This window comes from Saimiri boliviensis, chromosome 1 (genome assembly GCF_048565385.1).
Source record: "Saimiri boliviensis isolate mSaiBol1 chromosome 1, mSaiBol1.pri, whole genome shotgun sequence".
NCBI lineage: Eukaryota > Metazoa > Chordata > Mammalia > Primates > Cebidae > Saimiri > Saimiri boliviensis.
Window position 1 is genome coordinate 229,986,171 of NC_133449.1, and position 26,096 is coordinate 230,012,266.

Genomic DNA, 26,096 nt, shown 5'->3' on the forward strand with positions numbered 1-26,096 from the left:
TTATCTTCTTTTCTACTAAAAAGCAACTGCTAAAAGTTAGTTTTTCTGATAAAACATTACTGACATGATCCCATTATATATAATTGTGAATACAGGCTGGGCGCGGTGGCTCATGGTTGTAATCCCAGCCCTTTGGGAGGCCGAGGCAGGTGGATCACCTGAGGTCAGAAGTTCAAGACCAGTCTGGCCAACATGGTGAAACCCCGTCTCTAAAAAAAAAAAATTGTGAATACAGAGAATTAGTGTAAAAAAAAAACTTTGTTTACAAGTTCCCTTCACAGTAGAAGATGAAAAAAAGAAAAAAAATATTATTTAAAAAAAATAGGGTCGGGCTCAGTGGCTCATATCTGTAATCTGAGATGAGTGAATCATGAGGTCAAGAAGCTCAAGACCAGCCTGGCCAACATGGCCAAACTCTTCCTATACTAAAAATACAAAAATTAGCTGGGCGTGGTGGTGCACACCTGTAATTCCAGCTACTCAGGAGGCTGAGGCAGGAGAATCACTTGAACCCAGGAGGTGGAAGTGGTGGTGCGCTGAGGTCTCGTCACTGCACTCTGGCCTGGGTGACAGAGCGAGACTTCGTCTCAAAGAAATAATATGTTAGTTGGATGGCTGGACAGGGTGACTCATGCCTGTAATCCAAATGCTTTGGGAGCCCAAGGTAGGAGAATCATTTGAGCCCAAGAGTTTGAAACCGCAACATGGGGAGACCCTGTATCTACAAAAAAAAAAAAAAAAAAAAAAAAAAAAAAAAAAATAGGCCAGTGCAGTGGTTCACACCTGTAATCCCAGCACTTTGGGAGGCCAAGGCGGGCAGATCGCCTCAGGTTGGGAGCTTGAGACTATCCTGACCAACATGGAGAAACCTTGTCTCTACTAAAAATACAAAATTAGCTGGATGTGGTGGCAGATGCTTGTAATCCCAGCTATTAGGGTGGCTGAGGCAGGAGAATCACCTGAACTTTAGAGGCAGAGGTTTCAGTAAGCTGAGATTGTGCCTTTGCATTCCAGCTGGGGCAACAAGAGCAAAACTCCATCTCAAAATAAATAAATAGCTGGACATGGTGGTATGCATCTGTGGTCTCAGGTATTTGGGATGCTGAGGTTGGAGGATTGCTTGAGCCCAGGAGGTCAAGGCTGCAATGAGCCGTGATCACACCATTGCAGTCCAGCCTGGGCAACAGAGTGGGACTGTCTCAAAATAAATAAATAGGCCAGGTGAGGCTGCTCACATCTGTAATCCCAACACTTTGGGAGGCTAAGGTGGGTAGATCGCTTAAGGTCAGCAGTTTGAGACCAGCCTGGCCAACATAATGAAACCCTATCTCTGCTAAAAATAAAAATTAGCTGGGCATGATGGTGGGCACCTGTAATCCCAGCTACTCAGGAAGCTGAAACAGGAGAATCACTTGAACCAGGGAAGCAGAGGTGGCAGTGAGCTGAGATTGCACTGCTGTCCTCCAGCCTGGGCAATATAGCAAGACTCTGTCTCAAAAATAAATAAAGATAATGTTATAAGAAATATTTTATGTAAATGTATATTAAAATTACAATATTTTATTAAATGGTGTTAAGAGAAAATAAAATTATAATACTTATTCACACATGTAAAATTTTATCACAAAAGTGCTAGAGAAACTGGTTCCTGGTTACACAGATGTTAAATATATCTTCTCAATACACTGGCCACTATGTTTTGTCAACGAGATGTTTCAGTGTTTCTTGTTCATGCTATCTTAGTGGTTGCTATCTTAGAAATGAAAAGAAACAAACCAAAATCCCCATGATAGGTTACTATAGTACTCTACAATTCTTTGTTTAGGTCTGTATCTGATTGCCAAGCAAGATCTCTTAGTGTATAAGTTACTCCCTGGGAATAAACAAAACTACAGAAAAACCCCACATACACCATAGGAGCTTTCAAAGGGCTTGAAAACTGTTATCTGTTGGAAGTTTTTAGAACTATTGCCCATTGTTAGGTAACTCAGAAAATGCTTTAACTCTTTAGTACTTTTCATAAAAACTATAGTAATTTTCATAGTGGTTTTCAAATTACATAGCATTTTCTTACACATTCATTTTATCCTCACAATCACGAAATACAGGTATGCAAGGAATAAGCATCTTTAATTTATATAGGAGAAAACAGCAGTTCAGATTAGTTAGGTCACACATCCCAGGGTTGGGAGAGCAGGGAGCAACGTCAAGGTCAGGGGCCCAATTGCAGATGCATTGGTGTCTCAGATTGTCCCAGAAGCAGGCACTGAGAAGTTAGGAATGCAAAAAATGTATGGGGTGCCGGGCACAGTGGCTCACACCTGTAATTACAGCACTTTGGGAGGCTGAGGCTGGCAGATCACTTGAGGTCAGGAGTTTGAGACCAGCCTGGCGAACATGGTCTCTATTAAAAATACCCCATTTCTACTAAAAATAAAAATTAGCCAGACATGGTGGTTCATGCCTGTAATCCCAACTACTTGGGAGGCTAAGGCACTAGGATCACTTAAATCTGGGAGACAGAAATTGCAGTGAGCCAAAATTACACCGCTGCACTCCAGCCTGGGCATCAGAGCGAGACTCTCTCAGGGGAAGAAAAAAAAAAAATATGCGGGCAACACCTGTGAAAGAGTAGGGTCAGAGGCAGAATTGGGCAGGCTAATCCTACAGGACGCTCCAAGGCAAAAACTTCCCTTAAAGAACTTCCTCATGGCTGGGCACGGTGGCTTGATGCCTGTAATGCCAGCACTTTGGAAGGCCAAGGCAGTAGATCACCTGAGGTCTGGAGCTCGAGACCAGCCTGAGCAACATGGAGAAACTCTGTCTCTATTAAAAATACAAAATTAGCCAGGCGTAATGGCGCATGCCTGTAATCCCAGCTACTTGGGAGGCTGAGGCAGCAGAATCGCTTGAACCTGGGAGGCAGAGGTTGCAGTGAGCTGCCATCGTATCATTGTACTCCAGCCTGGGCAACAAGAGCGAAACTCCATCTCAAAAAAACAAAACAAAACAAAACAAAAAAACAGCGAAGTTCCTTATTGTGTGGGTATAGCCAGGCCTTGCTCAGTCATTGGCTGGGGACCACTCTGAGAAAAGCGTAGGATAAAAACCTCAAGATGACACTGAAGACACTAACAGGTGGGGACTACCCAATTACCACACTCCTTGCTGCTGAGGAGTGGCTCTTTTCTTTTTTTTTTTTTTTTTTTTGAGACGGAGTTGCGCTCTCGTTACCCAGGCTGGAGTGCAATGAGGCAATCTCGGCTCACTGCAACCTCCGCCTCCTGGGTTCAGGCAATTCTCCTGCCTCAGCCTCCTGAGTAGCTGGGATTACAGGCACGCGCCACCATGCCCAGCTAATGTTTTGTATTTTTAGTAGAGACGGGGTTTCACCATGTTGACCAGGATGGTCTCGATCTCTCGACCTCGTGATCTACCTGCCTCGGCCTCCCAAAGTGCTGGGATTACAGGCTTGAGCCACCGCGCCCGGCCATGAGTGGCTCTTTTCTAGAAGGGGCTTCTAATTGAGGCATCTCCACAACTGCCACCGTTTACCTTGTGTACCACATGGATCCGCTTCATAAAAACACCTGGGAAGCAGCTCCTCTAGGGCTCTGGCAGGCCTCTCTTCCTGAGGGAAAACAAAAGAGGAAGGTTATTGGGCAAACTACAGCCTCCGTAGCCACAGTTGACCTCATGGCCACAGCTGGTGCTCCCTTTTTTATTTTCTTTCTAATTTTTTTTTTTTTCTTTTTTTAAGATAGGATCTTGCTGTGTCACCCAGGCTGAAGTGCAGTAGTGCAATCTTGGCTCCTTGCAGCATCTATCTCCTGGGCTGGAGCAATCCTCCCATCTCAACGTCCTGAGTAGCTTGGGACCATAGCTCCACCACACTCAGCTGATTTTTTTTTTGTAGAGACAGAGTCTCCTTATGTTGCCAAGGCTTGTCCCAAACCCCTGAATTTAAGCCATCCTCCTGCCTTGGTTTCCCAAGGTGCTAGGACATTTACAAGATACATAAGCAGTAAAGGTGCACCTAGCCCAGCAATGGGCCTCAAAAGCCGAAAGTGTTCTCTCCACTAGAGGCCACATACAAGATTCCATCTGTATCTTTTTCCTTCTTGTAAAGCTCTCCCATAGTTAGGCTGGACTGTGGGACTCTTTTATCCACAAACAGGAAGAATTCAGAAGGAAGATGGATTCTTTTCCTAATGATTCACATGAACTGAGCCATAGATGGAACTGAACAGCTGTCAAATGGAACTAAGTTCTTCTGTTTGTCAATAACAAAAATCTGGGAGCCTGAGACCATTTTTTTCCCAAAATCACCGGAACCTCATCAGGATATTTCACTCTGATCTTCAGGAACTCCTTGTATCTGTGTTCTAGTGAGTCCTCCTTGAACACCCACTTCAGGGTGGTGGCAGGGAAGGGACAGAGCCAATTCTAGAAAACACAGAGCTCAGTGCAACCACCATGACAACAATGGCAGTGGCAATAACACACAGGCCTTTACTATTCCCTTTACTATTAAGGGAATGTCCTGACCACAAGATGAGCAGAAACTTTACCGAGGTAGCAAGTACCTAACTTTTGTAGGGTTTATCTCGCTCTTGTGCGCATGTGCCTTACCAGCATTTCCAGCATGTTAGTATCCTCTTACTCCTGTTCAGCATGATGTCCTCAATGTAATGAATGAATCAACGTGATATTCTGCAATATGTCCAGATGGTCCTAATGTCTTTCAGGCTATATTATGACAGATGGCCAAAGAGTTAACATGGCCCTGGAGCACGTTGTTTCTGGTCTTTCCTAACAGAGATAGGAAAGAACACATTTGCCAAATCAATGGCTGCATACTGTGTACCAGAGACTGTATTATCTGTTTTAGCAAAGACACCACATCTGGTGAAGCAGCTGTGATCAGGGCTATTTCTTGGTTGAACATTTGTCTCCAGGATCCATCTAATATTTGCAAGGACCAGACTAGCAAATTAAACAGAGGTAGGATAGGGACCAGCATGTTTGCATCTTAAGAGTGACCCTAATTTCTGCCATCTTTCTCCAGGACTATACTGGTTTCGATTCACTATCTTGGTGGGAGGGAGGCAGTTTGGGAGGCTTCTATTGGACATTCCCCACTATGATAGCCCCCACCAACAGGTACAGCCTGTGGGTTACTCTGCCACAGTGTCAATCCCAATAGTATATTTGGGGACCAGGGAAGTATTCACCAGGTGGTTTCTTTTTTTCTTTTTCTTTTTTTTTTTTTTTTTTTTTTTTTGAGATGGAGTTTCACTTTACCCAGACTGGAGTGCAATGGTGTGATCTCAGCTCACTGCAACCTCCGCCTCCAAGGTTCAAGTGATTCTCCTGCCTCGGCCTCCTGAGTAGCTGGCATTACAGGCATGTGCCACCACGCCCGGCTAATTTTTTGTATTTTTAGTAGAGACAGGGTTTCACCATGTTGGCTAGGCTGGTCTTGAACTCCTAACCTCAGGTGATCCTCCCACCTTGGCCTCCCAAAGTGCTGGGATTACAGGCGTGAGCCACCATGCCCAGCCACCAGGTGATTTCATAGACCACTGGACTCACTCTTGGGTCAGGGCTTCATTTACTGGCCCCTGTAGGCCCCCACTCTAACACAGAGACCATGATGAAGTTTCCAGTCATTGGGTATCTGTGTCAACTTGGACCCTGTCTCCAGAAGTCCTTGGAATGTTGAAGTAAATCCCTCACTCCAGTGAACAGTCACTCACATCTTCCGTGGAAGAACTGGAGAAACCAGTATGTATTACAGGGTTCTTTGTACTGGGATCTGGCCATCTCTTAAAGCAATGGGCACTAGATCTGAAAACTGAAAACTGATTTAGGTACAGAAACTGGGCAAAAGAGGTATTTTTGAGTAACTGCCCTCAACCTCCTGCTCGTCTACTCTTGCTCTATTTTGATCATGACATTAAGCAGTGCCTGTTGGCTGCCCAGCTATTTTGCCCCTAGGATACTGTTTCCATTAACCATAACTATGGACATTGTGACCATCTGGCTTTTGATGGTGAAATGCTACCACCTGGCCTCTATTGTTCAGGTCTTTTCATTGCTATTGGTATTAGTGAGCTAAATTATGTGACTGCTTCTCTGGCCATTAACCCTGGCCTGCAGAGAGCCACCTGAACTTCATCACCATGCTGGGGCTCCTCCCACTCGCACATTACTAATACCCTTGGTAAATGTGTGTCCTTTGAGCTTTCTTGGAGAACATAAACCTTATTTCGGCCCCGGGTAATTTGTTCATTCCAGCATTGTCACTTCCTGAGCCATTTACTCCCTTTCTCTTCCCTATATTATGGGAAGCATTTTAATAAAGTCTCTGTAAGGACCGTTGCTTATTTTCAGGCTTCTATGAGTACCCTGGTAGCAAGTTTCATCATCCCCCGGATGATGGAAAAGAACACATTGACCATTGGACTCACTCTTGGGCCAGGACCCAAGCCAACCCATGAAGCATGTGATCTCAGCTACCTTTGTCACAATCAATCATGGGCTACGGGGCCCCTCAAGAAGTATGTGACCTCACCTCAAAAGCTGAGGCTAATCCTGAAGGTGCCCGTGGCTGGGGGCTGTCAGCTCACCTCACTCCTTGCAGTTGGGTAGCAAATACTTTCTTGAAGGGGGAATCTGAGCAGTTCATGTCCTGATCTGCTATGACTACCCTTTTTGGTATTTTACATTGTATCAATTATGGCCAAATATCTTTATTTTCAACTCCTGAGTGGCTAGATAGGAAAAAAAGAAAGAAATGAGGCAAGGAAAGTTGGTGGCGTGCACCTGTAGTCCCAGCAACTCGGGAGGCTGAAGTGAAAGGATGGCTTAAGCCCAGGAGGTGGAGATTGCAGTGAGCCAAGATTGTGCCACTCCACTGCAACCTGGGCAACAGAGCCAGACCCGGTCTCAAAGAAAAAAAAAATCCTCCAAGCAGCAAATACAAAAATGGGATCAGATGTGCAAGAGATTTTGTGAGGCGGGCAGGGAATGCCTATGGAGGAAAATGAGAAGGAAGCTGGAACAAGAGGAGGGCAAGGGTGATCCAGGTCAGACACATGTGAAGGAGCGTGGGAGGAAAGGAAGTTTCAGTAAGAAGCATCTTAAGGGTAGAATCTAAGAAAGTTTCCACTAGGCCTGTGAGGAGTCCTCAGAGCAAAGTTACCTGTTTGAGTTTTGAGTCTTACAGACCAGGCCTGCCTGTTTTCCTGCCGTACTCAGTCATTGGCTGAGAGCAGCCTAGGGGAGTGTGGTAGATTTGGCATGCGGCAGTCAGGGTCCTCACTCTACCATGCTGGAAGATCTGAAAGGAATGTTCTCATAGCTGCCACAAACACCATCTGTGCTTTAAAAAGATTTGGTACTATTCTTTCACTGATTCACGACACATTGAGAATACAAATATGAATAGGGATGTGGTGTTCACATTCTACTAATTCGCTTCAGTTTGAGTGGATTATCACAAATAGTTTATTTTTTATTTATTTATTTATTTTTTTTTTTGAGACGGAGTTTCGCTCTCGTTACCCAGGCTGGAGTGCAATGGCACAATCTCGGCTCACCGCAACCTCCGCCTCCTGGGCTCAGGCAATTCTCCTGCCTCAGCATCCTAAGTAGCTGGGATTACAGGCATGTGCCACCACGCCCAGCTAGTTTTTTTTTTTTTTTTTTTTGTATTTTTAGTAGAGACGGGGTTTCACTATGTTGACCAGGATGGTCTCTATCTCTCGACCTCGTGATCCACCCGCCTCGGCCTCCCAAAGTGCTGGGATTACAGGCCTGAGCCACTGCACCTGGCCTATTTTTTTATTTTTTAACTTTTTTATTTAAAAGAAAAAACAACAACAGGGTTTCACCATGTTGGTCAGGCTGGTCTTGAACTCCTGACCTCAGGTGATCCACCCGCCTTGGCCTCCAAAGTGCTTGGATTACAGGTGTGAGCCATCACACCCAGCCCACAGATAGTTTTTTTTAGAAATAGACTTTCAGAATCTTCTAAGCAGATTTTCAGGGTGTGGCTTCATTATGTCGTTTGAAATAACTTTTCAAATTCTAAGCTAAATACTAAATGGAGTTTGAATGCTTCCTCACTGGGTAGTATTCCTTTCTTTATTCATCTTAACTAATGTCAAAAATCTGAATATAACTTAATAAAGTTTAGAACTGAAAGCACCTTTGGGCCAGGTGCAGTGGCTTACACATGTAATCCCTGCACTTTGGGAGGCTGAGGCAGGTGGATCACAAAGTCAAGAGATAGAGACCATCCTGGCTAACATGGTGAATCCCTGTCTCTACTGAAAATACAAAAAAAAAAAAAAAAAAAAATTATTGGGGTGTGGTGGCACACACCTGTAGTCCCAGCTACTCTGGAGGCTGAGGCAGGGGAATTGCTTGAACCTGGGAGGCAGAGGTTGCCATGAGCCAAGACAGAGCCACTGCACTCCAGCCTGGCAACAGAGTGAGACTGTCTAAAAAATAAAAAGCAAAAACAGAACTGAAAGCACTTTTTTTTTTTTTTTTTTTTTAAAGATGGGGTTTCACCATGATAGCGAGGCTGGTCTTGAACTCCTGACCTCAGGTGATTCACCCACCTTGGCCTCCCAAAGTGCTAGGATTACAGGCGTGAGCCACCGTGCGGAGCCTTTTTTTTTTTTTTTTTTTTTTTTTTAAGATGATTAAAGCATCTTTGCAAAATTATGACAGTAAGAGAAATCTGACATAGTTGACTCATCTTACTTCTGACCTCCAAGCTATCCTTGGTCATTCCTGTGCATACGTCAAGCTAACTTTGGGAGGAATTTGTAGTTTAATTTGAAAGTAGGATGATAAATAGTCTCTCCCTCCCTCCTTGCTTAGGGACTGACAGCTGCCTTTGTAAGACTAATGAAAGTTCACAAGAATAGGATTATGATAAGAGCCAAACTCTGATAAAATGTAAGTATAGTTTCTATAATCCCTAACTGCTCAGGATTCATGTAGACAGAGGTCACAAGATAGATATAGTCTCTTTTTTTTTTTTTTTTTTTTTTTTAGAGACTGGGTTTCACCATGTTGGTTAGGCTGGTCTTGAATTCCCGACCTCAGGTGATCCACTCGCCTTGACCTCCAAAGTGCTTGGATTACAGGCATGAGCCATCACTCCCGGCCAGATAGGTATAGTCTCTACAGTCTCTTACTGCTCAGGAGTCATTTCTCCAGAGATTATAAGATAGGGATAGTTTATGTAGTTTCTATAGTTCCTTACTGCTCAGGAGTCATGTGGTCAAAGGTCACAAGACTTTTCACTTCCCCAATTGCTCCTATAGATAACATCACCCTGCCTGCCCTAATGACTCATGATTCAACAAGTTCTGTGGCCCTATCCGGAGGCAGACTAAGCACAAGACGACTCTCCAAACCCCTATGATTTCCATCCCCAACCAATCAGCAACACTCATTCCCTAGCCCCCTGCCGCCAAATTGTCCATAAAAACTCTAACCTCCAGGCCTTTGGGGAGACTGATTTGAGTGAGAACCCCAGTTCTCCCATGTGGTTGGTTTTATGTCAAATTTTGTTTTGTTTTGTTTTGTTTTGTTTTGTTTTGTTTTGAGACGGAGTTTCGCTCTTGTTACCCAGGCTGGAGTGCAATGGCGCGATCTCGGCTCACCGCAACCTCCGCCTCCTGGGCTCAGGCAATTCTCCTGCCTCAGCCTCCTAAGTAGCTGGGATTACAGGCATGTGCCACCATGCCCAGCTAATTTTTTGCACCTTTAGTAGAGACGGGGTTTCACCGTGTTGACCAGGATGGTCTCGATCTCTCAACCTCGTGATCCACCCGCCTCGGCCTCCCAAAGTGCTGGGATTACTGGCTTGAGCCACCGCGCCCGGCCGGTTTTATGTCAATTTAACTCTTTCTCTGCTGCAGCAAATTCATTTTATCTGTGCATTGGGCAAGAAGAACCCATATGGAAATTACAGAACCTAGAATAGTAACTGCATTTCTAAAAAGTATTTTTGAGGAAAAGAATAATATACACATATCCCCAAGTGCACATTTTACTTTTTAATCATTATATCTCTTATTATATCTATAATATGACTATATATATAGGGTATTTGTTTTGTTTTGTTTTGAGTCGGAGTTTCACTCTTGTTGCCCAGGTTGGAATGCAATAGTGCAATCTTGGCTTACTGCAACCTCCGTCTCCTGGGTTCAAGTGATTCTCCTGTCTCAGCCTCCCGAGTAGCTGGGACTACAGCATGCACCACCACACCTGACTAATTTTGTATTTTCAGTAGAGATGGTCATCTCTACTACGATGGTCATCTTGGTCAGGCTGGTCTCCAACTCCCAATCTCAGGTGATCCACACACCTTGGCCTCCCAGAGTGCTGGGATTACAGGCGTGAGCCACCACACCCAGCCTTTGTTTTTGTTTTTGAAATGGAGTCTCGCTCTGTTGCCCAGGCTGAAGTGCAGTGGCGCCATCCTGGCTCACTGCAACCTCCGCCTCCTGTATTAAAATGGTTCTCCTGCCTCAGCCTCCTGAGTAGCTGGGATTATAGGCACCCATCACCATGCTCAGCTAATTTTTGTATTTCTAGTAAAGACAGGGTTTCGCCATGTTGGTCATGCTGGTTTTGAACTCCTGACCTCAAGTGATCCACCTGCCTTGCCCTCCCAAAGTGCTGGGATTACAGGCATGAGCCATGGCACCCAACCAAAATATACATATATGGTTTTTGGTTTTTTGTTTTTTTTTTTCTTTTTTTGTCACCACATTGGTGGAGATACATATGTGGTTTTGTGTTAGAGTTTTATTTTTATTTTATTATTTTATGTTTTTCCCCTCCCACACTGTGTTCTCACTGTGTTAGAGTTCTACAGCTGCTTTAATAAATTACCACAAACTTAAAGACTTAAAACTCAAACTTATTCAAGTTCTAGAGTTCAGAAGTCTGTAATGAGCCTTACTGGGCTAAAACCAAGGTGTCTGAAGGAGTGCATTCTTTCTGGAGGCTCTAAGGCAGAATCCATTTCCATGCTCTCCCTAGCTTCCAGATGCTCCCCACACTCCCAGGCTTGTGGCCTTCTTCCTTCATCTTCTAAGCCAGCAACAGTGAGTGAAGTTCTCTTCTCAGTACAGCACTCTTTCTCAGGGACAGATCCTATATCTGTTACTACATCTCTTTCTCTCACTCTTGACTTCTGCCTCCTTATTCCATTTCTTTATTTTTTATTTTTTTATATATATGTTTTACTTTTTTTTTTAGAGAGAGATGGGGTCTCCCTATGTTGCCCAGGCTGGAGTGCAGTGGCTATTGACAGGCACTATCCCACTACTGATCAGCACAGGAGTTCTGACTGGCTCCATTTCCTGGGCCAGTTCACCCCTCCTTAGGCAACCTGGTGGTCCCCTGCTCCTAGGAGGTCACCATACTGATGCTGAACTTAGTGCGGACACCCTATCGGCATAGCACATGACAGCTGAGAACTCCTGGACTCAAGCGATCCTCCAGCCTCAGCCTCAGCCTCCTAAGTAGCTGGGACTACAGGCACGCACCATCATGCCCGGCTCCCTATTCCATTTCTAAGGACCCTGCGATTACATTAGTCCCACCTGGATAGTCCAGGATGCTCTATTTTTATTTTTTATTTTTATTATTTTTTTGAGACATAGTCACACTTGGTCACCTAGGCTGGAGTGCAATGGTACAGTCTCGGCTCACTGCAAACTCTGCCTCCCAGGTTCAATGGATTTTCCTTCCTCAGCCTCCTAAGTAGTTGGGATAACAGGCATGTGCCACCATACCTGGATAATTTTTGTATTTTTAGTATAGATGGGGTTTAGCCATGTTGGCCAGGCTGGTCTCAAACTCTGACCTCAAGTGATCTGCGTAACAGCAGAGGTACTGCTTCTTTCAGAGAACTGCTTCCTAGGCAATGTACCAGAGTAGCCACAGATAAGGTATTTTAAGGTCAGATGATTAGCAGTGTTAATGCCATCTGTAACCTTCATTCTCCTTTCTTCCTTTGCTAATTAACTTCGCATATTCACAGGTTTCAGAGATAAGCACACCTACATCTTGTGATGGGAGTATTATTCTGCCCACAGGTCTTATAGCCAAAGCCTCCAACACAGTGATGATTAGGACCACTTCTGGTGTTTGCTAGTCTTCTTCTGGAAATTCATGAAAATAATTCTACGAATGTATCATTCTTAAGATATTTGTCGGCCGGGCGTGGTGGCTCAAGCTTGTAATCCCAGCACTTTGGGAGGCCGAGGCGGGAGGATCACGAGGTCAAGAGATCGAGACCATCCTGGTCAACATGGTGAAACCCCCGTCTCTACTAAAAATACAAAAAATTAGCTGGGCATGGTGGCACATGCCTGTAATCCCAGCTACTCAGGAGGCTGAGGCAGGAGAATTGCCTGAACCCAGGAGGCGGAGGTTGCGGTGAGCCGAGATCGCGCCATTGCACTCCAGCCTGGGTAACAAGAGTGAAACTCCGTCTCAAAAAAAAAAAAAGATATTTGTCATAGATAGCTTTTGGTAGCTATATATATTATATTAAAGTTTTCTACTTTCTTTGTGTGTGTGTGTGTGTGTGTGTGTGTGTGTGTGTGTGTGTTTTCGTTTGTTTGTTTTTTTTTGTAGAGACAGGTTTTCCCATGTTGCCCAGGCTCATCTGGAACTCTTGGGCTCAAGTGATCTGCCAACCTCGTCCTCCCAAAGTGTGAGATTACAGGCAAGAACCACCACACCTGGCCAGAACGTTTTTCTTCTATTCTTTTTTTTATTGTTGTTGAGACAGTGTCTCTCTCTGTCTTCCAGGCTGGAGTAGAGTGGCTCAAACACAGCCCACTGCAGCCTCAACATCCTGAGCTCAAGCAGTTCTCCCACCTCAGCCTTCAGGTGTGTACCACCAGGCCTGGCTAATCTTGGTATTTTTTGTAGAGATGAGGTTTTGCCATGTTGCTTAGGCTGTTTTCTTCTATTCTAGGGTTCTCATATACTACTTTGTAACAAGCCATCCTCAGATTTAAAGTGATGCAAAAACAATGATTTATTATCATCTCTCTTATCTCTGTAGGGCTTGCTTGGGTGGGACTGGGCTTTGCTTGGGTGGTTCTCACTTGGGGCTTGACCAGGCTGGACGTCCAATATGGCTTCTTCATTCACGTGTCTGGGGCTTCCGTACTCCTCCATATGGCCTCTCTCTCCCACAGAGTAGCTTGTAGCATATATTGAGATAATCATATTTGTCTTTATTAATCTGTTAATGTTTACAGAATTTCATGGACAGGTCATTTACTAGAGTGTGCCTTTTGTGGAAAAGAGTGGGAGAGAGTGAAGAGGGAAGATGAAGACACCATGCTGTGCTGGGGGCCCAAAAGCCCTGACTCTGTAAGCAGCTGTGGAGCTAAGCTGCTCCTACCATGGGCCAGGTGTTTATGCACTTGCCCAGTCATGGAATATGGGTTGTCCTTGGAAGGGTCAGCCTTAGGTGAAACTGAAGTGATCCTCTAAAGGGACTGAAAGCTGAATCAATGTTGCACACTGACTGCACTGTCAGCAGTTGAGGCGTTGAGACAATAACACTTTCCTTGAAAGAGGATCTTGGCTGTGCCTCTCCATGTCTGCCATAAGGTTCATAGTAATATTAAATTATTAAGTCAATAAATTTTTGGCCGGGCGCGGTGGCTCAAGCTTGTAATCCCAGCACTTTGGGAGGCCGAGGCGGGTGGATCACGAGGTCGAGAGATCAAGACCATCCTGGTCAACATGGTGAAATCCCGTCTCTACTAAAAATACAAAAAATTAGCTGGGCATGGTGGCACGTGCCTGTAATCCCAGCTACTCAGGAGGCTGAGGCAGGAGAATAGCCTGAACCCAGGAGGCGGAGGTTGCGGTGAGCTGAGATCGCGCCATTGCACTCTAGCCTGGGTAACAAGAGCGAAACTCCATCTCAAAAAAAAAAAAAAAAAAAAAAAAAAAAAAAATTTATTCAAGAAATTTGATGTTGTGCTCGCTTCGGCAGCAGATATACTAAAATTGGAACGATACAGAGAAGATTAGTGTGGCCCCTGCTCAAGGATGACATGCAAATTCGTGAAGGGTTCCATAAAATTATTTTTTATTTTTTGTTATATTTTACAAAAAAAAAAAAAGAAAGAAATTTGATGTTGTGATTCCTTACACTGTCGATCAAGGTCCCTTTAGTTCCTCTAAAGAGCTAGAGTCAAAAGTTATCTTCAATAGATTTATCTTCAAATTAGCCCTTTTTAATAGAATTAATGCTTAATCCAGTTGTCCTGTGAGCCCATAATTCCTTTATTTTGACTTCTTTCATCTCCTTTTTATATGGATACATTCCTGAAGGCCTCAAAATTCACCTATGGAAAAATCAAGAATCTTTGGGATCTAATTTCTTTCTTTCTTTCTTTCTTTTTTGAGATGGAGTCTTGCTCTGGCCTCCAGGCTGGAGTACAGTGGCGTGATCTCTGCTCACTGCAACCTCTGCCTCCTGGGTTCAAGTGAGTCTCCTGCCTTGGCCTCCGGAGTAGCTGGGACTACAGGCACGTGCCACCACGCCTACTAATTTTTTTATTTTTTATTTTTTTTGTATTTTTAGTAGAGACAGGGTTTCACCATGTTAACCAGGATGGTCTCGATCTCTTGATCTCATAATCCGCCCACTTCAGCCTCCCAAAGTGCTGGGATTATAGGTGTGAGCTGCTGTACTCAGCCTGGAATCTAATTTCTACAACGAATTTACTTTAGGGTCATTTTTAGAGTAGGTGGATCTGCCTGGTTCTCAATTTGACACCCTCTCTAAACATGATATGTTCAATTATATTCATTTCTAAGCTATTACACTCGAGAATAATAGAATAGATCTATGGAATATGCTAGTATCTACAATAAAACAGAAATTATTAGGTCGTTCATATTTTTAGCAACTGTCTTATAGTTCTTTCCCACAAATCTAACAAATAGTCCTGTGAGTAAAGCAAAACCACAGCTACTTTATGAGGAGTTTACAACGACAAGCAGCTATAGGAAAATCTCCATTGAGATAGACTTCAACCAATAGTAATATTATTTGTAATAGTAAAAATCTGGAAACAACCTCAATTTTCATCATATAGTAATCAATAAATGTATGTAGGATAGTCCCTACAATAAAAAATTCAGAAATGAAAATGAATGAACTGGCCGGGTGCGGTGGCTCACACCTGTAATCCAAGCACTTTGGGAGGCCAAGGTGGGTGGATCACAAGGTCAGGAGTTCAAGATCAACCTGACCAATACGGTGAAACCCCGTCTTAAAAAAAAAAAAAAGAAAGAAAGAAAATGAAAGAACTCAACCAACAGAATGGGAAAAAATTTTTGCAGCCTACCCATCTGACAAGGGGCTGATATCCAGAATTTACAAAGAACTAAAGCAGATCTACAAGAAAAAAACAAACAAGCCCATTCAAAAATGGGCAAAGGACATGAACAGATACTTTACAAAAGAAGACATACAGGAGGCCAACAAACATATGAAAAAATGCTCATCATCACTGGTCATCAGAGAAATGCAAATCAAAACCACATTGAGATACCATCTCACACCAGTTAGAATGGCGATCATTAAAAAATCGGGAAACAACAGATGCTGGAGAGGATGTGGAGAAATAGGAACACTTCTACACTGTTGGTGGGAATGTAAATTAGTTCAACCATTGTGGAAGACAGTGTGGCGATTCCTCAAGGACCTAAAAATAGAAATCCCATTTGACCCAGCAATCCCATTACTGGGTATATATCCAAAGGATTATAAATCATTCTACTACAAGGACACGTGCACACGAATGTTCATTGCAGCACTGTTTACAATAGCAAAGACCTGGAACCAACCCAAATGCCCAACGATGATAGACTGGATAGGGAAAATGTGGTACATATACACCATGGAATATTACGCAGCCATCAAAAACGATGAGTTCATGTCCTTTGTAGGGACATGGATGAACCTGGAAACCATCATTCTCAGCAAACTGACACAAGAACAGAAAATCAAACACCGTATATTCTCACTCATAGGCGGGTGCTGAACAATGAGAACACAAGGACACAGGGAGGGGAGCACTACACACTGGGGTCCGTTGGGGGGAAATGGGGGAGGGGTGGGGGGTGGGGAGGTGGGAAGAGATAGCATGGGGAGAAATGACAGATACAGGTGAGGGGACGGAAGGCAGCAAACCACACTGCCATGTGTGTACCTATGCAACAATCTTGCATGTTCATCACATGTACCCCGAAACCTAAAATGCAATAAAATAAAACAAAATAAAATAAAAATAAAAATAAAAATATATAAAAAAAAAAGAAAATGAATGAACTAATAAGACATCCGTGAAAAACTAAATTTGCCATCTTTCAACATGGTTAATTCTCAGAAACATGATGTTAAGTGAAACACACACACACACACACACACACACACACACACACAGAAAAAAGCATGTAGGCCGGGCATGGTGGCTCATGCATGTAATCTCAACACTGTTGAGAGGCTGAGGAGGGATGATCCCTTGAACTCAAGAGTTTGAGACCAGCCTGGGAAACACAGGGAGACATCATCTAAAGAAAAAAAAGGGGCATATATATTATTTCTATAAAATTTAAAAATATTTGAAGCACAAGTATGTGTTGTTTATAGATAAAAAAGTAAGAAAAGTATTAAAATATTCATAGGAAAAATATAGAAATTTTAAACACTGAATTCCTCATGGTGTCTACAAAGGAAGGGTGAAGACTAGGCTCAGAGTAAGGAAATCAGGGGCCACAACTATAGCTGTAAGTGTTGTTTCTTTAAAAACAAAATCTCAGGCCGGGCGCAGTGGCTCAAGCCTGTAATCCCAGCACTTTGGGAGGCCGAGGCGGGTGAATCACGAGGTCAAGAGATCGAGACCATCCCGGTCAACATAGTGAAACCCCGTCTCTACTAAAAATACAAAAAAATTAGCTGGGCATGGTGGCTCGTGCCTGTAATCCCAGCTACTCAGGAGGCTGAGGCAGGAGAATTGCCTGAACCCAGGAGGCGGAGGTTGCGGTGAGCCGAGATCGTGCCATTGCACTCCAGCCTGGGTAACAAGAGCGAAACTCTATCTCAAAAAAAAAAAAAAAAAAAAAAAAAAATCTCTATTTGGGGAAAGAGAAAGAAAAAAAATAAAACCTGAATTAATATGGCACTACACAGCACAATTGTAATAGATGATGAAGTTGGGTGTTGAGTACCTGAGTATTCATTATAATATTTTCTTTTGTATTTTTTAAATACTTCATTAAAAAAATTAATAATTAAAAAACAGGCCAGTGTGGTGGCTCACGCCTGTAATCCCAGCACTTCAGGAGGCCAGCGCGGGTGGATCACCTGAGGTCAGGAGTTTGAGACCAGTCTGGCCAACATGGCGAAACCCTGTTTCTACTAAATATACAAATATGAGGTGGGTGTGATGGTGGGCGCCTGTAATCCCAGCTGCTTGGAAGGCCGAGGCAGGGAGAATTGCTTGAACCCGGAGGAGGAGGTTGCAGCAAGCTGAGATCTTGCCACTATACTCCAGCCTGGGCAACAGAGCAAGACTCCATCTCAAAAAACAAACAAACAGTAACAACAACAACAACAAAACCAAGGCAAGGGTGTGGTGACTCACAACTGTAATCCCAGCACTTTGGGAGGCCAAGGCAGCCAAATCATTTGAGCCCAGGTGTTTGAGACTAGCCTGGGCAACATGGTGAAACCAGTCCCTATTATAAAAAAAAAAAAAACAGCCGGGCGCGGTGGCTCAAGCCTGTAATCCCAGCACTTTGGGAGGCCGAGGCGGGTGGATCACGAGGTCGAGAGATCGAGACCATCCTGGTCAACATGGTGAAACCCCATCTCTACTAAAAATACAAAAAAAAAAAAAAAAAAAATTAGGTGGGCATGGTGGCACATGCCTGTAATCCCAGCTACTCAGGAGGCTGAGGCAGGAGAATTGCCTGAACCCAGGAGGCAGAGGTTGCGGTGAGCCGAGATCGCGCCATTGCACTCCAGCCTGGGTAACAAGAGCGAAACTCCGTCTCAAAAAAAAAAAAAAAATACCATGTGACCATTGAAACAAAATTAATTACAACTACATTTGTTAACCTGGATGTATTTAGAAAGCAATGTTATGTGAAAAAAAAAATTTGCAGTATGGTATATACATTATGATGCTATCTCTTTCAGTTTTAAAATAAAATGGCATTCTATATTATTTATGGATTTATACTTACATGGAGACTTACATGGTAAAAATATTTTTCTTTAGCCGGGCGCGGTGGCTCAAGCCTGTAATCCCAGCACTTTGGGAGGCCGAGGCGGGTGGATCACGAGGTCGAGAGATCGAGACCATCCTGGTCAACATGGTGAAACCCCGTCTCTACTAAAAAGTGCAAAAAATTAGCTGGGCATGGTGGCGCGTGCCTGTAATCCCAGCTACTCAGGAGGCTGAGGCAGGAGAATTGCCTGAGCCCAGGAGGCGGAGGTTGCGGTGAGCCGAGATCGCGCCATTGCACTCCAGCCTGGGTAACAAGGGTGAAACTCGGTCTCAAAAAAAAAAAAAAAAAAAAAAAAAAAAAAAAAATTTTCTTTATTTTTTTTATTTTTGAAAAAAGACCTCTAACTGTCACCCAGGCTGGAGTGTAGTGGGCATGATCATAGCTCACTGTAGCCTCAACCACCTGGGCTCAAGTGGTCCTCCCACCTCAGCCTCCTGGAGCAGTTGGGACTACAGGAACATGCCACCATGCTTGGCTATTTTTTTTTTTTTTTTTTTTTTGAGACAGTGTCTCCCTCTGTCACCCAGGCTGGCGTGCAATGGCATGATCTTGGCTCACTGCAACCTCTGCCTCCTGGACTCAAGCGATTCTTGTGCCTCAGCCTCCTGAGTACCTGAGACAACAGACGCCCACCACCATGCCTGACTAATTTTTGTGTTTGTTTTTAGTAGAGATGAGGTTTCACCATGTTGGCCAGATGCTAATTTTATTTTTATTTTTGGTTCTCAGAGACGAGGTAAAGGAAAAAAATAAAGGCTGGGTGTGGTGGCTCATGCCTGTAATTCCAGCACTTTGGGAGGCTGAGATGGGTGGATCACCTGAGGTCAGGAGTTCGAGACCCACCTGGCCAACATGGTGACACCCCATTTCTAAAAAAAAAAGAAAATAAAAAATTTTATTTTTATTTATGTATAGACAGGGGTCTCATCATGTTGCCTAGGCTGGTCTCAAACTCTTAGGCTTAAGGGATTCTCCCACCTCAGCCTCCCAAAGTGCTGGGATTAAAGGGATGAGCCACGTGCCCAGCCCTCTTTTGTTGTTGTTGTTGGTTTTTTTTTTTTGTCTTAAAAAAATTTTTTTTTGGCCGGGCTGGTGGCTCAAGCCTGTAATCCCAGCACTTTGGGAGGCCGAGGCGGGTGGATCACGAGGTCGAGAGATCGAGACCATCCTGGTCAACATGGTGAAACCCCGTCTCTACTAAAAATACAAAAACAAAACTAGCTGGGCGTGGTGGCGCATGCCTGTAATCCCAGCTACTCAGGAGGCTGAGGCAGGAGAATTGTCTGAGCCCAGGAGGCGGAGGTTGCGGTGAGCCGAGATCCGCGCCATTGCACTCCAGCCTGGGTAACAAGAGCGAAACTCCGTCTCAAAAAAAAAAAAAAAAAAAAAAAAAATTTAATGATTGCAAAAGAGTTAAGGGCTATATGAATATACTTTTTCCCTGTAAAAATATTTCCAAATTAAAGGGCACAACACATACCAAGACGCAAATCGTTTTTCCTCTGAGAAGCAAAGGAAATGAATAGGATTGTGGAGGGATGCAAAAGAGATTTCCAAATATTTACGTTGGTTAAATCTGGGTGTTGAGTATATGGGTGTTTATTATATATGTTTTACGCTTCTTGGTATGTTTGAGATTGTTCTTATTTTTAAATAAATTAACCCTTCCATTCTACGTGGAATTTTTCTTTGGTGGTAATGCAAGTAACCACATAAGTGTATGTATACCATCATTTTGGCATAAAAAGGGAAGGCCGGGCTCACGCTTGTAATCCCAGCACTTTGGGAGGCTGAGGTGGGTGGATCAACGAGGTGATGAATTCAAGAACAGTCTGTCCAACGTGGTGAAACCTCATCTCTACTAAAAATACAAAAATTATCCAGACTTGGTGGCACACTCCTGTAATCCCAGCTACTGGGGTTGAGGCAGGAGAATTGCTTGAACCCAGAAGGCAGAGGTTGCAGTGAACCGAGATTGCCCCATCGCACTCTAGCCTGGTTGACAGAGCGAGACTCGGTCTCAAAGAAAAAAAAAAAGAGAAACGATGTCCTTTATCAATCTGTCATTTCCTTTTGTTCTGGTATACCCATTACTGCACCCATTTTTTTTAAATGACTGATTTGATATCATTAATTACAAACTATTCCCTGAATGCTAATGCACCCACTTATTTCTGTGGGTGTGAAACTGCATTGCTGTCTTGGGAGAACAACGGAGTACTCAGGCACAGGCAATTAAGAGAATAAGCCCAATAGTTGATTCCACGACACCCAGGTGGGCCCTAGATGTTCCCCACGAAGGCTGAGATGGGTGGATCACTTGAGGTCAGGAGTTCAAGACCACCCTAGCCAACATGCTAAAACCCCATCTCTACTAAAAATACAAAAATTAGCCAGGCATGATGGCATGTACCTGTAATCCCAGCTACTTGAAAGGCTGAGGCAGGAGAATCGCTTGAACTTGAGAGGCAGAGATTACAGTGATCACACCACTGCACTCCAGCCTGGGCAACAGAGCAAGACTCCGTCTCAAAACAAAACAAAACAAAACAAAAACCAGCTTAGACAAGATGGTGAAATCCCATCTCTTAACAAAAAAACAAATTTAATCTATAACTATTCATAACCCTTTGTATGTGTGTGTGGATCTATCTATATGTGCACACACACTTTTTTAAAATTTATTTTTTTTATAGAGATGGGGTTTCACCATATTGGTCAGGCTAGTCTCTAACTCCTAACCTCAGGTGATCCACCCACCTTGGCCTCCCAAAGTGTTGGGATTACAGGCGTGAGCCACCGTGCCCAGCCTTTTTTATTATTTTTTTTTAAATGCACTTTTTTTTTTTTAAGACAAGATTTCACTGGAGTGCAGTGGTGCAATCACAGCTCATTGCAGCCTGGATCTCCTGGGCCTTAAGTGATGCTCCTTGGGCCCAGGCATGCCAGGTTTGTTTTTTTTTTTAAATTTTTTGTAAAGACAAGGTCTCAAACTCCTGGGCTCAAGTGATTCTCCTGCCTTAACCTCCCAAAGTTCTGGGATTACAGGTGTGAGCCACCTGGCCTAGCCAGTACTCCATATATTGTTCTCCGATCTTTGTTAATTCATATGTCCATTTTGCATTAGCTGTATGTCTATGCGAAGGGCCAAGAAAACTTCCCCTTTGCCCTTGAAGCTTTGCTAAAATCAGCTAACAAAAGTCAGATTAATAGGAGAAAAGACATACACAATTTTATTTTAGTGTGCATAGCATGGAATCACAGAATGAGTACCCAGTAACCCAATCCCGAGCACAGAAGCTTACATACTCTTTTTTAAAAAACATCAAAATAGAGACAGAGTCTCACTATGTTGTCCAGGCTGGTCTTGAACTCCTGGACTCAGGGGATGCTCCCACCTCAGCCTCCCAAAGTGCTCAGATTTTAGGTGTGAGCCACCAGGCAGGCCTACATACTCTTCTTTTTCAAAGGGGAGAGGGGAGATAGAGACTGTAGACAATTCATTTGAGAGGCAGCAAATGATTTGTTTTGTTTGTTTGTTTGTTCATTTTTGAGACAGAGTCTTGCTTGCTGTGTTTCCCAGGCTGGCTTGCAGTGGCACCATCTTGGCTCACTGCAACCTCCACCTCCCCAGTTCAAGTGATTCTCATGCCTCAGTCTCCCAAGTAGCTGGGATTATAGGCACATGCCATCACACTCAGCTAATTTTTTTGTATTTTTAGTAGAGACAAGGTTTCACCATGTTGGCCAGGCTGGTCTCAAACTCCTGACCTCTGGTGATCCGTCCGCCTTAGCCTCCCAAAGTACTGGGATTACAGGTGTGAGCCACCATGCCAGGTCATGCCACTGATGTTTTTTTGTTTGTTTGTTTCTATTTTAATTGAATTTAATTTTTTGAGATGGGTGTTTCACTGTGTTACCCAGGCTAGTCTCAAACTCCTGTGATCAGGTGATCCACCTGTCTTGGTCTCCCAATATGCTTGGATTACAGACATGAGCTATGGTGCCTGACCAAAGGATTATTAGGGAGAATAAATACCCAGTAATTAACTTCTAAATGATCCTCTTTGTGAAAAAGTCCCTCCAGGTGTGGTTGGATTTCTGTCTTTTCTGAGATAGATAATGAGATTTCAGCCAGGGGAGGAAGGCAATTGTGTTTCTTTTTTTCCTTTTTTTTTTTGTTTTTGAGATGGAGTCTCACTCTCACCCAGGCTGGAGTGCAGTGGCATGATCTCAGCTCACTGCAACCTCTGCCTCCCGGGTTCAAGCAGTTCTCCTACCTCAGCCCCCTGAGTAGCTTGCTACCATGCCCCACCGATTTTTGTTTTTTTAGTAGAAACAAGATTTCAGCATGTTGGCCAGGCTGGTCTTGAACTCCTTACCTCAAGTGATCTACCCATCTCAGCTTCCCCAAATGCTGAGATTATAGGCGTGAACCACTGTTCCGGCTCCAAATTGTGTTTCTTTTGGAAAGAAGCTCTCTTGATCAGGTAAGAAAATTCCAGAGAGAGTCCGTCCCTGCACTTGGAGTGCAGAGAACAAGACATGGTTTGAGGGACTCTGGGGCAGCTTCTAAGCCTTCTCAACAAGTCAAACCACAGTTTTTAGGGTATCGCTTTCTGAGGACCACCACCTACATAAAGATTTTGTTGTCTTTTTATTAAACTTCAGCCACCACTTCTGTGTGTCTACCTAGTTCACATACTAGTCAGTGTTTCAGAGTTTTCTATCTTGACAATGTACCAGTTTGCTCAGCCTTACGTCTATTGTTGGATGTTTGAGATCTTTCCAATTTTCCAGTTTTATAAATAGCATTTCTATGACCATCTTTATACACAGTACTTCTTTTCTTTCTGGTCATTTCCTTGAGCTTAATCCTACAAGTGGAATTAGTGGGCTAAAGGGTATGAATAATTTTAGGACTCTAAATATGTATTCCAGTATTACCTCAATTTACATTTTACCCAACAATGTTGAGTTTGCTTGTTTTCATATATTTCAAAAAATGTAACAGACATATAAAGGTTATTAAGTTTCTTAATTCAAAATTTTCTTAGGTTGGAGTGCAGTGGAGCAATCTCAGTTGCAACCTTCGCCTCCTGGGTTCAAGGAATTCTCTTGCCTCAGCCTCCTGAGTAGCTGGGATTACAGGCACATGCCACCATGCCGGGCTAATTTTTGTAGTTTTTTATTTGTTTGTCTTTTTGGAGATGAGTCTCGCTGTTGCCCCGGCTGGAGTACAATGGCATGATCTCGGCTCACTGCAACCTCTGCCTTCCAGGTTCATTCAATTTTCCTGCCTCCACCTCCCAAGTAGCTGGCATTACAGGCACATACCACCACACCCAGCTAATTTTTTGTATTTTTAGTTGAGATGGGTTTCACTATGTTGGCCAGACTGGTCTTGAACTCCTAACCTCGTGATCCGCCCACTTCGGCCTCCCAAAGTGTTGGGATTACCGGTGTGAGCCACCACCCAGGGGGGTGCCATGATGGCCATGCTGGTCTTGAACTACTGACCTCAGGTGATCCACCCACCCTGGCCTCCCAAAGTGCTAGGATTACAGGCGCGAGCCACTGTGCCTGGCCCACAAATCACTTTCTTCTTAATTCCCTGAAAATTGGACTCTGAGTCTTCTGATTTTTTTGAAACCTATAACTTCCCTTTGATCTAATTTAACAGTATTCAGTCCTGACAGTGGGTAGTACTTCTAGAAGTTGGCCCTTCTGCTTCTGATGTACTTTTGGTGTTAATTTACAAATTTCATATTTGGTTGTTTCAGAGTTATGATTGCTAATGTATGATCTTTCTGTCTCTCTCTTCTTTCTTTCTTTCTTTTTTTCTTTCTTTCTTTCTTAATGGAGTCTCGCTTTCTCACTCAGGCTGGAGTGCAGCGATGCAATCTTGGCTCACTGTAACCTCCGTCTCCTGAGTTCAAGCAATTCTCCTGCCTCAGCCTCCCGAGTAGCTGGGATTACAGGCACCCACCACCACTCCCAGATAATTTTTATATTTTTAGTAGAGATGGGGTTTTTGGCCAGACTAGTCTCAAACTCCTGACCTCAGGTGATCTGCCTGCCTTGACCTCCCAAAGTGCTGGGATTACAAGCGTGAGCCACCATGCCTGGCCTCTTTTTTTTTTTTTTTTTTTTTTGAGACACAGTTTCATGCTTGTTGCCCAGGCTGAAGTGCAGTGGCACGATAGCAGCTCACCGTAAGCTCCATCTCCCAGGTTCAAGTGATTTCTCCTGCCTCAGCCTCCTGAGTAGCTGAGATTATAGGCATGTGCCACCACGCTGAGCTAATTTTGTATTTTTAGTAGAGACGAAGTTTCTCCAGGTTGGTCTCAAACTCTCAAATTTCAGGTGATCCACCTTCAGCCCCCAAAGTGCTGGGATTACAGGTATGAGCCACTGTGCCTGGCCCTTTCTTTGTTTGTTTGTTTTAATATTTTTTTTTTCTTTTAAAGACGTGGTTTCACCATGTTGTTCAGGCTGGTCTTGAACTCCTGACCTCAGGTGATTCGCCCGCCTTGGCCTCCAAAGTGCTTGGATTACAGGCGTGAGTCACCACACCCAGCTGGCCCTTTGTTTTTTAAAACAAGATTCTTGCTCTGTCACCCATGCTGGAGAGCAGTGGTGGGATCTCTACTCACTGCAACCTCTGCCTCCCCAGCTTAAACCATCCTCCCACTTCAGCTTCCTAAGTAGCTAGAACTACAGGCACATGCCACCATGCCCGGCTAAGTTTTGTATTTTTAGTACAGATAAGGTTTTGCCATGTTGCCCAGGCTGGTCATGAACTCTTGAGCTAAAGAGAGCTGCCTGCCTTACACTCCAAAAGAGCTGGGATTACAGGCGTGAGCCACCACACCCAACCTAGCGTATGATATTTATTGTTGTATTGCAAACCACCTCAAAATTTATCAACTTGAAAATTGCTGTATTGCAAACCACCCCAAAATTTATCAACCACTTACTTGTTCTGATACTGCCATTTAGGCAGGGCTGGGTGGGGCCTGCTGGTCCCTGCTCCATGTGGTATTGCCTGGATGAGCTTGACTCACATGTCTGCCTCATCTGCCTTCAATTCTCCAACAGAGTAGTTGGACTGTTTTACACAGTGGCTCAAGGGCCCTTGAGAGAAAAAGTGAAAGTCACCAGGTTTCTTAATGTCCAGGCCTGCAATAAAAAGGGTACCACATTTGTCACATTCTGTGGGTGAGAGCACGCTCCAGGCCAGCTCAGATTAAAAGAGAGAAGAAATAGACTCCATTCTGTTTTTTCGTTTTTGTTTGCGTTTTGAGACAGTGTCTCGCTTTGTCGTCCAGGCTGGAGTGCAGTGGCATTATCTTGGCTCACTGCAACCTCCATCTCCCAGGTTCAAGCGATTCTCCTGCTTCAGCCTCCCGAGTAGCTGAGGCTACAGGTGCGTGCCAACATGCTTGGCTAATTTTTTGTATTTTTAGTAGAGACAGGGTTTTACCCTGTTAGCCAGGATGGTCTAGATCCCCTAACCTGGTAATCCACCCTCTTCAACCTTCCAAAGTGCTGGGATTACAGGCATGAGCCACTGTGTCCAGCAAGACTCCACTCTGGATGGAGAAGAACAGCATATGTGAAGATGGATGGTAAGTTTCAAGCAGGGAAAATATACCAGCCAATGTGGAAAGATATTGTTTTGAATAATGGATTAAATAAATTAATTAATGGGTAAA

The 26,096-nt window shown here is 43.9% G+C and overlaps 2 non-coding genes and 1 pseudogene across 2 annotated transcripts; 1 reads left to right on the forward strand and 2 right to left on the reverse strand.

The window, feature by feature from the left end:
• Positions 1 to 4,054: 4,054 nt before the first annotated feature.
• On the reverse strand, positions 4,055 to 6,464 carry LOC120365090 (gamma-aminobutyric acid receptor-associated protein-like 2 pseudogene; annotated as a pseudogene).
• A 7,585-nt stretch (positions 6,465 to 14,049) lies between these two features.
• On the forward strand, positions 14,050 to 14,156 carry LOC141581886 (U6 spliceosomal RNA). Its single transcript, XR_012514687.1, has one exon. It is a non-coding gene; the product is annotated as a U6 spliceosomal RNA (small nuclear RNA).
• An 829-nt stretch (positions 14,157 to 14,985) lies between these two features.
• LOC120365767 (small nucleolar RNA SNORA18) lies at positions 14,986 to 15,115 on the reverse strand. The gene has a single exon (XR_005580622.1). It is a non-coding gene; the product is annotated as a small nucleolar RNA SNORA18 (small nucleolar RNA).
• Between the last annotated feature and the right edge of the window lie 10,981 nt (positions 15,116 to 26,096).